Below are 12,931 nucleotides of genomic sequence, written 5' to 3'. Positions count from 1 at the left end.
CGAAACTGTCATCCGTTGTTACACTTGTATCACAGAAACCAATGAGTCAAAACAAATATTCTCCAGACCATACCATTGCCACTACCAGCCTGTGTTACCAGAAACATGTAGTCTGGTCCATCGCCTCATACTGCTGTTATATCCAGCCGATGGACAGTGCATTGTTTTGTTGAGTCCCGAGTAAGTTCAAATCTTTAGTTTGTAGGCCAGACACTAAATTTTCAATTATCCTGTCTCTTGTACATATACTTGTTTATTTCTATATTCCTTGTAATGGCTGGTTGACTCGGCCTCGGTGGATTAGTCCTTTGCACATAGCCATGCTATTCTGGGAAAAGATGGGGAGGGGGAGGGAAGACGATCATCCCTCTTTCAAACTTTAACTCTCGAGTGTTAATTTGCTCATCGTCCATGTCTAATTTCCTGAACGGTTTGCCACAAAGGAAAAAAAATGTTTAAGAGAATAGAAATCTTTATTACAATAATAATAATAATACAAATCGATACATTGCAGCAATATTTATTATTATTTTGTTTTGTAGAAATCAGAATCAGTACAAAATTTATTTTCACTTTGAATGTCGCCAATATTTAATTCATTCTGTCTTTTTTGGTCACGATTGTTACTTATGCTAACAGAAACAAATATGGTGGAAAAGAAGAGACACGATACACAAAGATACTCCACACCGCCAAATTTAACACAGAATAAAATGAATGCATGGCAATTTATCGTGCTCGAAGAAAAGAGACTGGGACTATTTCTTGGATTCAGCCATTCATGGAATTTAAGTTAATGGTTGGAGTTCTTCGAGTGGCCTGTCACAGATTATTTTTCAAAGTAGGCTTTATGCGATTTTCCATTCTTTTGCACATTTCATCTACGTAAAGGCTATTGAAATTCTGACACGGTATCATGTATATAAAATAGCTTCATTCCATATACAGTGTAGATGTTTCACTTCTTACTGAGTTGTTCCAAGGCTGTTTGTTGGAACTCTATGTAATGCATTTGACATTTTTCTGGACAAAGATTATTGCAGTTGTATTAGGTTGCTGCATGTTGAACTGCAATGGGCACGTTCGGTGTGCTCTATAGTGCGGTTAATGATGCTAACAGGAAAACCACATGTTGAAACAAATGGAAGTAGGCGAATGTTCGAATCAGAGTAATACCACAAAATACAGTAATATTTTTATTATTTAACTCAAAGAGTAAGAGAGATTAAAGACACAAGAATAATGTTAATGGACATGGACGAAATATTAAACAATTATATCTACATAGAAAGAGAGAGGAATAAAAACATCATACGAATAACCCACATCTTTGCACGGATTATATTCTATCTTTTCCAAAAATAAACGTATTCGTAATTAGTAAAAGCTTTTCTTCTACGTTAATAAAATTCCCATCTATTCGGAGGTCTAAAGGGCCACAAGAAATTTTATCATTTCTTTCTGAACTAAATTTTACCATTTTTGTCCTTAATGGGTATGACAGTAGTTGAAACAAAGCAGTTTCTTTATAAAAGAAGCTACACGTTAAGATATATATTTTTTTTTTTCATTTTTATATATTCAATTTGATAATGAATAAAGAAAGAGGTACTTACCAAATTTGTCAGCAGAATCAGCAAATCTCGGAGTAATTGCCTGTAAAAATGAAGTATGCTATTAGCAACTTAAACAAAGGGCTAACAAGAAGTTATTATAACTGCTATCTCTTTATAACTATTAAAAAGACACCAAAGGGTAGCACATGAAAACTGAATTCCTTTTTATAAACTCCAGGTAGAAATTTCATGTAATCATAATGTTTTTAGGTCTCTGTGTTTCAAAAACTTTGGAACGTCCAAGGTATCATCGGGAAACAAGTGGAAACTTCTAAAAGGAGACAGTGTAACCGTTGGCACTAGGATAATTAATTTTAAAGAAGCTAAGCTAATTAGTGTTTGCTGCTCTTGGTTTCGTAATTTGATTTATACGCGGTCTGTGCATGATTAGTTTAATTACAAGCGTACTTAGGCCCTTGATAATTGGCAACTTTTTTTCGGAACCTCCTTCTGGTGAGGCCAATTTAGTCCCATGTATCGAGGAAATTTAGTGAGGGGTTCCGCCATGTTTTTATTTATTTATTTTTTGACATGTCACCGTGCTTTTCGAAGCAATTTTGAAGAATTTGCCTAATAAAGCACGTGCACACCAAGGCGGTTCCCTCCCAACAATTTCTTGTTAGGAGGGAGCCGCCTATCAGGACTCTCTGGGGAATTGCTAATTCAGACACCTCTTAGTGGTACGAAATTTTAATAAATTGCCATGAAGAAAGGTAATTTGAAATTCTTAATTGTTGTTGTTGTAGGGTTTTAGGCGCATCAGCAACCAAACACCATACTGTGCCGTATATATTGTCTGTAAATTATGTATGTGTGTGCTCACACATACATAATTTATATTATGTATGTGTGATTTTCTGTTTGATGGGCAGAAAAATCCGAGTCTCCGGGAGAAAAAAACCATGTTAACCTCGCTAGAGATAGACTAACTCAGCCACTTTTGTGAAAAAGACTCATAATATTCTTCACGACATCGACGGGATTTGAACTCAGGTCTTTATCATCAGGTGTGGGAGGACGGCGATTATACCAACTGTGCTACCCACGAGGGCTTAAATTCTTAAAACTTCGTTTTGAACTATATTTAATCGCTTTACTGATTGAGACACTGAACACAAATAGAATTAACAAAGTGGTTATTATATCTTCATTCGTCCACAGCCTTAAATAATGGTGTAGGTGCAGAGAAATTAGCCCGGCAGCTTTCTCATATCTTTGGAGAGTTTTCATTATTTTCTGGAAACATGCATGCGAGAAATGCATTTGTAAAACGACAAATAGGGGAGTGAACTTGTGATCTATAGGTCGCCAGGAGTCACCAATCAAAGAACAATTCTAGCAAATAGAAAGCTCATACAATATCGTCTTCGTATCCTTTCCCTTTATGTATACTTATTTTTGGAAAAATAATTAATTAAATGTATTGTATTTCTTTACTTAGAGACATTTTGTATTTTTAACTTTATTAATGGCAGTAGAGTTCATAAGGATTCGTCACACAAGACATAACATTTAAGTGAATTTGGTACAATGCTTTTCAAACGTTGCCGGTTTCTGCTCTGGAAAGAGACAATACTGTTAACCATTAACTTCTGTTCCCTCTTGCCTTTTTCCTGTCGAAATTATTGAAAGGGTAGTAGAATCTTTCAAATATTTAAAATTTCACTTAGTGAGCATGCTCAGTTCTTTGCTACTTTAATCACAGGTAGGAAATAAAGTTGTCCACTAAGAAATTGAAGCTGATCTGGAAATAACAAAAGGGCTTGTGAAATTATCACTTGTTTCTTCGATTACTCAGAGGAAGAAGAAGAGTTAAAGAAAGAAACTAATGGGGAAAAACCATTCTGCCTTAAGCTCTCTGACGGTTGTTGTAGTAGGGTTTTAGAAGCATCAGCGACTAAGGCCATATTGCCTCGTATATACTGTCTGTAAATTGAATTGCTCTGTGGTCGATTTTGTGTTTCCTGGACGAAAAACTCAAGTTCCCGGGAGGGGGAAAAAAAAAAAAAAAAACCATGCTGCCCTCGCCTGAAACCGACTACCTCAGCCACGTGATAAAAGGCCCATAAAAATTCCTCCCGGTGTGCAAAGGACTGCGATTCTACCAACTGTGCTACCCCACGAGGGTAGCACAGTTGGTAGAATCGCAGTCCTGGCGGAGTTAATTAAAAATAATCGATCTTCACCAATGCACTAAGCGAGAATGTTTTTCCCCTACAAGTATTGTTTAATGCTCTTATCATGTGTTTATGTTTTCTTATAATAACTGCTAGTATAATTTGTTTATAAGTCAAATGTAATCACTGTATTAGCTCTGCAAAATTACGTTTCAGTTACCTTTAAATAGAACCGTAAAATTCATGTTCTGGTAAAAGTAGCTTTCATTATCATTTCCCATATAATTTAAAAACATCCCTCGCAGCTAATGGACGTTAACTGTTTGTTTAATGCGAGCCAATTCGTACTTCTCATTTTGTTAACAGTTTTACTTCTCTTTCCGACTACTTAATTCTTTCCATTGATAATTTACTAGTTTATTAAAGACTGGAACCTCTTAACTCTCTGCGGTATGATTGAAATGCGATGCGTACGATTGAAATTCTTGACGGCAGCTTGAGAATAAATGTTTCATGAGGGATAAAAATAATGAAAAGAAGCAACAGAAATAGACCACGTTTGATGATGAAAATGGAACTTCTCCTGACTCCTTACCAGTAATTACAACTGTTCTCTAGAGAGAAACCGCTGATTGAAACTCATGGCTTTCCTCTTACGTATGTAGTATCATATTCGTTGCTGCACGGCAGGAAATGAGATAATGAGGTTATGAGATAACCAGACACGGATAAATTGAGATTCTGAGTGTTCATTTTTAAAAGGGATTTGTTATTCATCTTGCATCTCTGAAATTAAGCCTCACCCCCTCAGTGACAAAAGGAGAAAGTATTAGTTTTACAAAGTGTACCCATCAAAGGGATTTGTAGGTTGTCATTGCCAGGACATCGAGAACAATGTTGGTTGGCTGACTGATTGTTGTAGGGATTTTTTCACGTCTGAGACCAACTAACTCAGCCACGTTGTAAAAAATACACACAAAAATTCCTCGCATCATTGACGAGATTCAAATTCAGGTCTTTTTCACCCGATGCGGGTGGATGGTGATTATACCAACTGTGCTGCCCACGAGGGATCGAGGAAAGGTAGATATAAATATAGTCAATCGAAAACAGTTTTTGTTTGCCATATGCTCAGAACAATTTCTGGACAAATGTCAATGCCCATCATGCAAATTAACATTGGCCATTTCTCCGCACTAGAGTTCACTTATCCATACAAAATCTCTATCCAGCCGCTGAATTGGTTGGTCTTAGAAAGCTGCATCCAAGGTGTGAATAGACTGAGTGCTAATCAATTCAACTACAAGGGCTCTCTCTCTCTCTCTCCTTTGCATCTGCCAGCCTCACTCTGTGTATCGATCTTTGGTCAACTTTCTCTCCTCCTATTTCCAGATTACTTAATGCCACAATTTTGTCCTTTATCTTCTTTTTAGACAGCCATACCATCAATATTTTTAAAGTGTCCCCTAATGTTACTGTTTACCTCATTTCCCTTTTCATTCATGTAAAACCTTCATACACATCTCAAAAATCAAAAATTTCGATTTTCAATTTCTATACAAGTCTCTCGGTCAAACGTATTTAACCCTAATCTGTAAAAACTTGGACGCGTATTTATTTTTGAAACATTTCGGTTCATAAAAAAGGAATTTAATATTCTTTATAACGATTCTCCCTTGTCCCGATATCCCAATCATCTTTGCAAAATGAGCCATTCTGGTTATGTTCAATGAGAGAGAACCAAAATAATGTTCTTAACAAAGTACACCAACATTTCAGTAGAGAAAATGTACTCTAACATTGGCAGGACAATGTAGAAAGCAAAAGACAAACGTGGAAAAAGTAGTTAAGGGAAAGGGAACGTGATGGGACAAAGTTGCCTGAAACATGAAGCTTTAATAAGATCAGAAACGATAGTTGAAATAACTGCGTCAACATAAACATTAAAAGATCCACTTACGAAAGATTTTGTATGCAGAACTTTTAACGTTTATTTCGATGTAAGTAATTCTGTCCTTGTGCTCAGCTATATCATTGATGTACGAAAATTTCTCTTGCTCTCTTAACTGACCTAAACGTTGAAGTAACATATTAAAAAAAAAAAAAAAGTGATCCTATTTTAACACAATAAAGATGGTTCATTTCATTATGCTCAATTGAGTGTATATTAGGTCAGTGTTTCTCAAAGGGTGTGCCGCGTCACATTAGTGTGCCGCAAAATTTTCCAAGTGTGCCGCAAAATTTAGAAATTTCTTCTTCTATGACTACGTAGGTGTGCCGCGAAATTTTTCTTCTTTGGAAAATGTGCCACGAGAGTAAAAAGATTGAGAAACACTGTATTAGGTAATGCCCTTTATAGCTAAATTCTTGGTTAAAACGAGCTGTCTAGTATTTCACTACAAATAAACAGCACTTACCTTCCGAAAATATCATTGCCTCTTATTGGAATTATAATGCATATGAGAAACCGACGATATTCAAGAGGCTCTTTCGTTTTTAAAATAATAATTTTTGTTATTATTAATATTAGTAGAGCAATATGCGATTTTTTCAGCGATTTGACCTTTGCCATGTAATTGCATACACCTCGGAGCTATGCCCACTCCACAGGCTTTTCAAAACGGTCAGCACTACATAATCTTAGTCTGCATGATGTGTCAGCAAAAACTAAACACCTTTAATTGCTTTAATTTAATCTTCTTAATCCCACCTGAGTTTCCAGTGCGACCATTAAACCTATTAATTTAACGGTTCTTAATTACTTGAAGCTATCTTGGTGCCTTCATTAAAACTTGACGTTGCTTTATATCCGCACGCTTCGTTTTTTTTCTTCTCGTTAAAAAAAAAAAAAAAAAAAAACTAGAAGATTTAGCGAAGAGGTGCACTTTGGTGCACTTTTTTTTTTCCTTATCCCCAGTCTTATCATAATAGCTTCCTATGACATTCATCACAAGATGTCGCTTTCATCGCAATTTCTTATATCTTGGTAACCACATACGATACATTTCATCAAAGTATTTATTTTCATTAGGTGACATCTGCTATCGCCCACTGAAACGAACGCTGTTAACGGCATTGCCGGTTGACCTCATTTTCGTCAAATTTCATTTGCAAGCAAATATTTTGAGAATTCCGCCCCCACACCCCCTAGAAACAGTAACTTTTTGTTAGGCGATTTTTCGATAACTCTTTAATGATATATGAAGAAGTATTTTAAAGAGTCTGTTCAATGTCTGTAAGTTTCAGACATGATCATTTCTTAATACACCTCCCCTTCAGGAAACTGGTGATAAGATCAACACTAAGGATTATAAGAAGCTGTTGATAAACGTCTTGAATGCGACTTAAGTTGTCACGTTCGCGGTTGCTTGAAATTTGATGCGCACACCCCCAAGTGGTTAATAGTATCATGCTCTATACAATAGTTTTTCTTTTCCGTTTTTTTTTTTTTTTTACCCCCTTTTATCCGTTGGATTACATGTGTCTTCGAAAAATTACTTGAGCTGTCTCTGTTAGTAAGAAGAGAAATGACAGGGCAATAAGATAAGGGGCATTTATCAATCAAATCCAGCAGTGCAAATTGACGTCATATTAACCAATAATTTGGACTATCTGTAGCTCAGAGATATTGATAAGACTACAGGTCTGGATTTCACATCGTATAGGAATTTGGGACAAAGTGGTTTGGTCTCACTAATTCTCCGTCTCCTGGATATTGTGAAAGGATTTTTTTTTCGAATGAAAGTAATATTTATAGTTCAGTAAACATATAAGTAATGAAATTGGAATCTATGGAAGGAAAAAAATCCTCTTTTTACAGGAGTATAAAATGCATCCTCTACAAGGGATAAAGTGATTAGGCCTGCAACAAGGTACAGAATAAATCTAAATTTCACTATTAAAATATAACTTGGTAAGACTGATTTTTAAAGCAAAAATGGGAAATAAATATTTCAAATTCATTGTATGATGTGCATTTATTTATTAATGAAATAAATAATTAACTATTTGGCTAAAATTCAAAACAGGGGGCACACTCCAGTGAAAAGCGTTTTAGTTACGCCACTAATTCAGGACGAATTCAAGCAATTAATGATAATGTAGAGTGTGCGCACCCTGTTCTGAAGTTTTATCAATTATTTATTTATTTAATAAGCTCAAGACCATGGATGTTTTCACTCCGGGGAGCGAACCCCTATTCACATTTTATTTAAGAACGAAATGAGTAATGCTCATTACCGTAATCGAATTTGACACGTGACATTTCATAACTGGTAGCCCACGAAACAGAAGAAGATGGAAAAGGATATAGCTACACAGCGTTCGACTTTATCATATTTAAATGGCGTTTTAGTAGAGAAAGTTGGGGAAAAGTGAATCTCAGGGTAAAAATTAATATAGATAGGCAGTCTGTCTAAAACTCGGGATTATCTCGAAGTCTGGTAGACACATTCTGAATCACTCAATATATTTTGACACTTCGTAATTATACATTGCATTTCAAACTGTGAGTAATACAATCTAGACTGTTAAAACTATCTTAATTACACACTTAGCTGTAATGGCGATTAGGTTTTCAACCTCACACAAACTACTGTGAAAACCTTAGATCTTTCAGGGAAAGCATTCACAATTGTGCTAAGAATTTTTAGCTATCCTTTCCAGTTAATGACAATATCCAATAATCCCTTGATGTAAACTGTAATTTTCATATTAAAAGTTGCATAACAAGCAATATTACGATACTGATAAAACATTAGAGAGAACATCGCGTTCATGGTTTGTTAACTTAAATACCAGGTACGGTTTGATTCACAGCAGAATTTTACTCTTCAATGATTCTGTTGCTATGTAACGATCACAATATGCTACTGGGCACTGCACCGAGACCTGATTCAAAATTAAATCGTTGTCAGAATTAATTCATCTAGAATCGAAACTAGGTATGAGGTGTAATTCCACACGATGTGAACTTTGAAAGAAAGAAATGAAGAAAGGAGTAGAAAGAATGAAGTGGACCATGAAATCCAATACTCCCAGCTATGCATAAATGCATTTATGCAAAGTGAAGTCTTAGTCAAAATTAAAACCAAATATATTGTGATGGTACACAGAAAATGGAGGGCAGCCATATAATTTTGAATATTTGTCTCTCTAAAAAGAATGTGGTTGCCAAGACAACACAAGTACAAAGATGAGTCTTAAGAGGTTTCAGCTAACAAACATCGCTGCAACTGTAATGCTTGATCATACTCAGACCACCGTGAGACAGTTCCTATAGCGCTCCAGATTCACAAGTTTTCAAAGTGGGTTCCGTGAGACTTTTAATGAAAGATTATTTTATAATCGTTGTTATGTCTATTTTTATTATTTTTTTAAAGAGTAGCAGAGAAAGTATAAAATGTTTTTTGAGATATATTAGCAATATTTTAATATGAATTGAAAAAATACATCCAAAATGTTCCGTTAATTTTTTACCGTTTATTTTTAATTTAATTTGTATTCATGCACTACCATTTTTAAAGATATTACGGTTCCGCGGCCAAAAAAGTTTGAAAATCCATTAATGTGTGTCCACGGACCAATTTGCATGATGTGCAGGCTGATAAACTCGGAATAACTTACGAATAAAGCCGCACTCCCTCCGCCTTCGTCAGACGACTATAGTCTTGATGGAAGAGACCTTTACGAATTTTTCTAGTCTCCGACAGAATGCGAAATCAAATCGATCCAAATGAGTGACAATTAGTGAAAGAATTATATTGTCAAGGGTCCGTGTCTGAAACGATTCAAGTAACGGTGTGTGGAATGGAGATAGCATCGGCACCGCCACACTTTAAATCAAATTTCTCTCAGCATTTATCTAAGAATATCAAAAGTCAAAATAAAGGATCACATATCAAAGGGAAAACCATCATGCTACATTTCTCCCTCTTTGGCCCAAAGTCCAGTTCCATCTACAATATTTTAAATCACATTTATTTTTTATAACTGAATTTATCTGTCGAGTTTCATCTTACTCGTTCCTAATTATCCACTCCATGATTTAATTTTCTTCGAAACAAGAAGAAATCATAGATTTCTTTTTCTACATCTTCCAAAAAATAAAATAAATAAATAATAAATAAACTAAAATAAAATCTATCATTCAAACCACGGCTTTGAAAAAACTGGCTATCCAATATCGCTTGAATTTTACTGAACTCTCCTCGTCAGGCATTTATTCCAATGATCTATATCAGGCTGGTGAAAGGTAAACTTCATGAGATCCACGCCTTATTAAAATCCCCGTTTTTTACTTTATTTGTGACTACTAGTTCTTGTTTGTCATACCAATGAAAACATACATCTCTCATGCTGCCAAGCTTTGCAGTCCACACCTCCTAAGCCATTCTTCATATGCATCGATTAGCAACCCTCACAAATCTTGGTTGTTCTTCTCTGAAATGAAGACTAGAAGCTCTGTCTTTCTTCAAGTGTGGCCTCCAGACATGAAAACAATATTCTAAATGCGGTCTCACATCTTCTTATATAAATATGTACATAAGACAATAATAAGACAAAAATAATTTCACTAGTGGTGGCGAACATATAAACCCTAGGCGCCTCCGTAGCCAGGAGCAGCAGTGCGTGCACACGCTTCTTGATTAGACCGGGGTTCGAGCCCGTCACCACCAAATACGGAGGATGCGGAAAGGTCACGGAATTACCACCGCATATCCCCGGAGCAATATGGCCTTAGTTGCTAATGCTCCTAAAACCAAATAACAAACAACAACAGCATATAAACCATGCATAATTTTTGTACAATATGAATAACAGTAGTGCTGTTATTATTTTTTTTTCATTATTATTATTATTACATTTTCTAATTTATTTCAAACTTGTAAAAACAACAGAGTGGAATTTCAAATGTACCGTGTCTACGAGAATTAACCCTTGAAATAGATAAATAACGGACAGAGAACAAATAAGGAGAATGTAGTTTAGAATGAAGTATATTACAATGAACAGAACTCCATAATGTTCTGCTGACAGCGAGGGGCAGTAAACCGAGGCGCTTACAGAGGTCCATGTAGTCAATAACAACTATGATCATACCAACTATGCTACTCACGTGGGTAGCATAGTTGGTATGATCGCCGTCCTCCCCACACCAGGTGAAAAATGCCCATGTTCGAACCATCAATGAAGCAAGGAATTTTTCACAACGTGGCTAACTTAGTAGGTCTCAAACGATGAGTGTGTGTGTGGTTTTTCGTCCAGCAAAGAGGAAAATCGACCGAAGAACCTACCACGCAATTTACACACATAATATGACACCCCATGGTCTTAACTGCTTTGGCGCTTCACACAGACATATGCACGCACATACACAGTAGTTGAGCTCCAGGAGTGGACGGTATACATCCTGTTAAACTAAAAAAGGCTGCATGTCAGTGCATCTTCCTGTTGAGGATGTTAATGAGATTATCATTAAACTCCGGGACGATCCTCGTACACAGGAAAAGCGCTAACGTCTTCCCAATCCTCAAAAGACGTAAAGGGCACTGTAGACCAATGAATTTGACTTCAGCGGCGAGAAAGCTAATGGAATCTGTGTTCAAGGATACAATCTAGGACCATCTAGATAGGAATGATATCCTTATTGACTCGTAGAACAGGTTCATGAAGGAGAATTCCTGCCTGACCAATTTAATTAATTTTTATGACGAAGTTATACAACAGCTGGGTGCAAGGAACAACGGTAACATTAACCTTGACTTCACTAAAGCGTTTGATACGGTTCCCCATGAAAGGCTATTATATAAATTGGAGTGAAATTAGGATTGCTAGTAAGATCCTTTGTTGGATCAAAGGGTGGCTAAAAGACACGAAACAGACAGCAGTCATAAATGGACATTTTTCAGGGTGGGCCGGTGTAGCAAGTTGAGTCCCTCAGGGATTAGTGTTGTGGCCACTTCTTTTCCTTAATGATATTGATGAGGGAGTACAATGGGAAGTTGTCAAAGTTTGCTGATGATTTAAATACAAGAAGGATGGTTAGCAACCAAAAACAGGCAATTCTGCTTCAACATGACTTAGATTGGTTGCACAAATGGTTCTAAAAATGGCATCTGAAATTTAAGGGAGTTAAGTGGTTCTTGACAAAAAAAGACTTAGTGGTTATTATTCAATCAGACATGAAAATTTTTATGAAGTGTAAGTAAGTGGTTAGTGAGGTATGTGACGTCCTGTCTATGACATATAGGATTGTTTATACTCCGGAACGGCCACCAGGTCAGAGGAGTTTACAATAAACCATTAATACAATCGTTAATGGTATTTAGCAGTCACTGGCTTGAACCACTGTCCACTTAAAGAGCGTGTGCTACTGCACTTTCTCTCCTGATGACTTGGCTACGTCAAGGCAATTCACAAGCAGGGAAAAGGCTTTCATTATCCAATGTCCCTTTATATGAGACGATGGCGAGACTGTGTTTAGAATATTGTTTAGCACTGGAGATCATACTTGAAGAAGGGCAGCCAGAATTGTTTTTCTCCCCTTCATAGGCTAATCCAAGTCCGTATTGAAGAACGGCTTATAAGGTGCGGACTGCAAAAGCTTGGCCACTAGATATCTTATGGGGGGGGGGGAACTGATGAGCATTTGTTTGGAACCGGCCTCCCTTCATATTCATATCCTAAAAACTGTCCAAGTCTAATGCGATTATGTTCCTTTCAAATCACATAATCCTCAACTCGTCTCTAGGGCAGAGTACTACAGTTGAACAACGTTTCGTGATGATTATCATTAAAATAGGTTATTACACTGGAAGTAATCACAGAATCCTAATGGTTGATAATAACAGACCTTCGTGAACTCAGAAAACTCAGAAAATTTACAAATCAAAGCGGTGGAAAATCAAAAATGAAGGCTTAATCACAAGTGGTGTGACTGATTTAGTTACATATTTCAATTAGTTAATTTATGAGCTGATTCTTCTTCATAGATGGATATGAATGCAATGCATATTCACTATTGGTTTCCCCATTACTTGCTGTGCATATCTTTTTAAGTATGCTTATTGTCGAAATACCATTCTGTAAGGACAATATGTTTGTTTGGAGAAGAAAAATAAAAATTTGTATACCATAATTATGCTTTTAAGAGAGAGCAACGAACGATCAAACGATATTTCTTTTAAAAGAGGCATT

At 36.2% G+C, this 12,931-nt stretch overlaps 1 protein-coding gene across 3 annotated transcripts in view; it reads right to left on the bottom strand.

Annotated features, from left to right (window-relative positions):
- LOC150083569 (bifunctional heparan sulfate N-deacetylase/N-sulfotransferase-like) overlaps positions 1-12,931 on the bottom strand; it is a 461,935-nt gene that overhangs the window by 178,563 nt on the left and 270,441 nt on the right. For all 3 annotated transcript variants that reach the window (XM_090377367.1, XM_090377366.1, XM_090377368.1), the window contains exon 3: positions 1,617-1,656. The gene's annotated coding sequence lies outside the window, so the exon portion shown is untranslated. The remainder of the gene's footprint in view (positions 1-1,616; positions 1,657-12,931) is intronic.

This window comes from Mastigoproctus giganteus, chromosome 7 (assembly GCF_048544385.1).
Source record: "Mastigoproctus giganteus isolate SK-2022 chromosome 7, ASM4854438v1, whole genome shotgun sequence".
Lineage (NCBI taxonomy): Eukaryota > Metazoa > Arthropoda > Arachnida > Uropygi > Thelyphonidae > Mastigoproctus > Mastigoproctus giganteus.
The sequence above is the reverse complement of the archived record's forward strand: the minus strand, read 5'-3'. Positions and strand labels throughout refer to the sequence as shown.